This window comes from Micropterus salmoides, unplaced genomic scaffold (genome assembly GCF_014851395.1).
Source record: "Micropterus salmoides isolate LMB-PRFRI ecotype aquatic unplaced genomic scaffold, ASM1485139v1 Ms_hic_scaffold_3676, whole genome shotgun sequence".
Taxonomy (NCBI): Eukaryota; Metazoa; Chordata; class Actinopteri; order Centrarchiformes; family Centrarchidae; genus Micropterus; species Micropterus salmoides.
Window position 1 is genome coordinate 4,716 of NW_024043013.1, and position 4,850 is coordinate 9,565.

Sequence of the window (4,850 nt, forward strand, 5' to 3'; positions counted from 1 at the left end):
TTAGCTTTATTGGCATGAATGTGTAAGAACAATATTGCCAAAGTATCATACATATAACATAAGAACAATCAACCCCATACATTTCATTAAACAAGTAATTAAACCGTAAAGTAATCAAAGCGCATGTGTTTGTGTTTAAAAAAAAAGAATAAATATTAAAAATTAAAATAAATAAAACAGTAAGTGTGTGTTTGTGTGTGTGTTAAAAAATATAAATAAAATATTTTAAACAAAAATATATATACATAAAATTAAAATAAAACAAATAAATGAAACAGTAACGTGTGTGTGTGTGTGTGTGTATATATATATATATATATATATATTAATAGACAAAATAATTAATTGATTAAAAAAATAATATCTGTACAATTATTTATCAGCCTGAGGTTCCAATGGTTCTCCTCACTTCATGGCATGAGCAGACATATTTTTCAGCAATTATTTCACATTTGGGCATTTCTCCCAGTAAATAGGGGAGTTTCTATGTGTCTGATATGAATTCGAATTCGGGGTATATTTGGGAAATGTTTGCATTTGTTTTATATTTGGGGCATGAGGTTACGCACCTCCGTCTCTACCTGTCTCCTGTCACACTGGGAGCAGAGTCTCTCCTCTTGTAGACTTGTGTAGAGAGCCAGGACCAGATTATAAGTAAATACCAAAAATAATCTGTCACGGTGACTAACATTTTTGCCAGGTACAGGGAACCGGTGTTCTAGCGAATAATGGTCCTTGATATAACATTCGCAAGAGGTTCACATGATATAGTAGTTTATAGTTCAATGGTAACATATTAATGTCAAGCATAAATAAATAGGCTTTACGTTATTTATTTATGTGGCTTTGTCTTACAGTTAAGAATAAGGTAGCATCTCCTCAAAAACTCACTTTTACACTCCAAGGATGTAGCCTAACCCGTGCCTATGGTGTTGCGCACATGGCAGCTGGCATAGCGGACAATCGCTCCAACGTGATCTGATGGACTAAAGGAGTTTACTTTATTCTCAACATGTTGACTTTATTCACGACATTTTGACTTTATTCTCGAAATAGTGCTTCTACTTTATTCTCGACATGTTGACTTTATTCTCGAAATGCAAAATAAATAAAAAAATCTTCAAACTAAATTTTTTTTCTTAATGTGGCCCTAATACTCCGTCGTAATTTAAGGCCTGGGGACCTTTACTAAATGTTTGTCGCGACGGAGGTTTGAACCCCGGACCTGCTGAAAAGCGATGACACCGCCACTAGTTTGTGTTACTGCCCCTGCATGCTGGTAGGATATGTAATGATTTCGTTTTGTGCTACTTGTGTTCGTGTGTAGTTATGCTGCTGTGACTTGCCAAAACCCAGAAACAGAGAAACAAGACTCAAAATACAGAGACGACACGGCCAAAATAATACAAACACAGACAAACTCAGGACAGGATCGTGACACTATTTACAATATTTTTGTTGTTGTTGTCGTTCTCTTAAAAAGTAATATTTGTGAGTCTTCTGACCTAAAACAGATACCTTTTCACCTGCAGGTTTGTATGTTGTGTCATGGTAGCAATTCCTTTTGCGGCTACCCTGTTTACAGCTATGACAAGGTGGCAACAGGACAGAGAGGTCAGCCCAACAGCAGAATCTTCGTCTTTGAACACTGGTCTCAACCTTTATGGGACCCTGAAGGCCTACTGTGGATCATATGTTGACACTCTACAGAGTATACATTAAACAACCTGGGTATGACAAGACTCACTGCCACTTCCTCACTCAATCTGCAAGTCATTCATTTACTCATATTCTTATGTTGCATTGCATTTATTGCAGATAACTACAAAAACTGGAAGGTGCCAGTTTTAGCTCTTTCTACAGCAGCTTTTGTGTTCTAGGGGTCTGCTTAGTGCAAGGTCTCTGCTGGGCTCCATCAACAGAGCTGAAGACAAACTGAGCATCAGTTTGGTGGCCAACTATCTTTTCAAGAGGATTAAAAGGTACAGTATGATGATAATTTCAACAAATTAAGTTATAGCAATAAAAACAGATTTAGAAGCTCTTCTTTGTGCTGACGTGCTGCGGTAAGTGACTCATTTCCGTTTCCGGTGCTTATGTGTTGGTAGCGTGTTTTGCTGCTCCAACTAAACACCAAATACCAGTTAAATTTGTTAGATTTGACATTACAGCGGCTAACTGCGCCAAACACTCATCCTCACAGTAGTTCTGCCTAAGCACTCACAGTTCTTTCCATCTTTTAGTGACTCTCGTTAAATTTCGTAGTTGCTTTCGAAAGTTTTGCAAACATGACGGTGCTCTCCAAGACCTTCTCAGAGCCATCTTACTCCCTACACAGATAGTAGTAATAAAATGCAAAGGATACCAAAACTCAACCTCACCTGTAGCTAAAGGAAATGATGCAGCAGACAAAGCATCTAAACAAGCAGGAGGTTATAACAGACAATTGATATGTCTACAGACAGAGAACAGCCCCAAACTAACCAAAGAACACATACAGAGAATGCAAGAACAGGCAGGCCCCTATGAACAAAATCAGTGGCTTTCAAAAGGCGCAAAACAAACAGATGAAGGTATTTGGAGAACATGTGATGGTCATTTGGTGGCACCTGCAGAACTCAGTCATTTGTTAATTAAAGAAGCCCATGGGCCCACCCATGTTGGTTGAAAAAGAACCACTAAAGAAGTGGAGATTCATTGGTGGTATCCTTACATGAAAGTAGAAAACTTTGTTAACGACTGTGGGAAATGCAATGCTTTCTATGACAGGAGACCTTACAAATGTCCAATGGGACGTTTCCCGTTCCAGATGCTCCATTTAAAGAAATCTGTATAGACTTCACAGACATGGGGGCAGATAATGTAGTAAGAGGGCACAGATACATTTTGGTTATGGTAGACTTTTACACCAAATGGATTAAAGCTATCCCATGTAAAAAAAGAAGACGCACACGCAAGAATTGGTGAAGGGAGCTAACCAAACATTGAAAAGAAAAATTGCCAAAGCCTGTCATAACACCATAATGAACTGGGTAGATGCACTGCCCCTGGCACTAATGTCCATGGGAACATCACAGAGTGGCAAAACTCACCTGTCTCCCCACGAGTTGTTGACAGGCAGGCCAATGCCAGGGCCACCCAGAGATGGAGGTCTGGGTCCAGTGTTGGACTTACGGCTGATAGAAGTAGGAGATTATATGAAGGCCCTTGCTAAACTTACTCGAGTTTTGTCTTCACAGGTCCAAACTGCTACCAAAGCACCGCGGAACAAAACAGAGACTCCTGCTGGGTCTGGAGAATGGGTGTGGGTGAAAGTTCACAAGAGAAAGTGGGCTGAACCCAGGTGGACAGGACCGTGGGAAGTGATTTGGCACCACCTTACACATTGTACACCCGCTCAAGCCCCCTCCTGATCAATAGAGGAGGTTAGAACTGATTTGGCCACGCTGTGAACAAAAATAGATTTTTGATTGGCATTATGAATTAGGATTATACACAGCAGATCCAGGAAATTTGACTCTGGTAGTTTACTTAAAACTGAATCATTCTTTGTTTATATTTTTTTATTTATTGTTTTTGTTTGTTTAGTTTTTCCTTCCACATTTACTGAAAACTCAATCATTCTTTGTTTATATTTTTTATTTATTGTTTTTGTTTGTTTAGTTTTTCCTTCCACATTTACTGAAAACTCAATCATTCTTTGTTTTTATTTTATTTATTTATTGTTTTTGTTTGTTTTCTTTTTTCTTCCACATTTACCTCATTTGATTTGAATCAGTTTCACCAGTAAAACAAACAAAAAATAAATAAATCAAGATGAAGAGTCAGATAGAGAGGTCAGAGAAGAGGAAGATGATTTCTTTGCTTAAATCACGATTTGATTTTACAACTTCTGTTTTGTTAAAATATCTACATTTTCGGTGTCATACTTTGATGTGTATAATGTTTTAATCTTCAATGACATAGTTGTAGATATGTGAAGTCTAATAGTGATTTGAAGTTGGAACGAAGTTGACCATAATGATGTGAAAGGAGGGATTGTTGAGTTTTAAAAAGTTACAACAAAACTTAATGTGTTTCAGTGTTTTCCTTCAAATGTAAACCTGCTGGGTTTTAGGCCAAACGATTGCATCAGAATGTTGATTAAACCATTGTTTGTATCCTCTTTGTAATGTGAAGAAAACTGACACCTCTTTGTTTAGTGCCAGAAGGACTGTTTTGTTTTAACTGTTTCATTGACACTTAAGATAGGGTGTCAGCCATTTTGTAGACAAGCCCTGTTGTTCTCTATGATTAGTTTAGAGCAAAAGACTGATTATTCCTGTAGATTGAAGGGGGTTTCACGTCTGGGATCGGCGTAACTCTGAATACAATAATGGTACACCCTTCCTAATTGGATGACGAAGAAACCAACCAACGACCAATGACTATGGACCTAAGCCATGCGGAGGAAAAAGGACCCGCCACATACCTGGAGGATATAAACAACTCATTATGAGATAATCGGGACTGTAAGCTGTAAATCTGAAAAGAGGAACAACTTTCCAGTCCACTGCAGAGTTTTTGTTTTATGTTTGTTCTGTAATGCCATCTTTTATTCACCTATTTTTTAAATAAAATTTTCTTGTCAATTTTCATCGGATCCAGCCTCTCCTTTCTCAAAATCTGAAAAAACGCAACAGCTAACACTACCGTACTGTAGCTTAGATGTTAGCGACTTTAGCTTAGCAGCTAGCGATGGCTTCTCTTTCTCCTCCCCTGCTCTCTCCTGCTCGGTGTGTAAGATGTTCAATTACTCATCTGCCTCCTTTAGCGGTAATGGTGCGTGTAACAAGTGTAGTTTATTTGTA

At 38.1% G+C, this 4,850-nt stretch overlaps 1 long non-coding RNA gene across 1 annotated transcript; it reads left to right on the forward strand.

The window, feature by feature from the left end:
* The first annotated feature begins 848 nt into the window (after window positions 1-848).
* On the forward strand, window positions 849-4,460 carry LOC119884793. The gene is made up of 3 exons (XR_005441074.1): window positions 849-1,731; window positions 1,819-1,982; window positions 3,240-4,460. It is a non-coding gene; the product is annotated as an uncharacterized LOC119884793 (long non-coding RNA).
* Window positions 4,461-4,850: the final 390 nt, after the last annotated feature.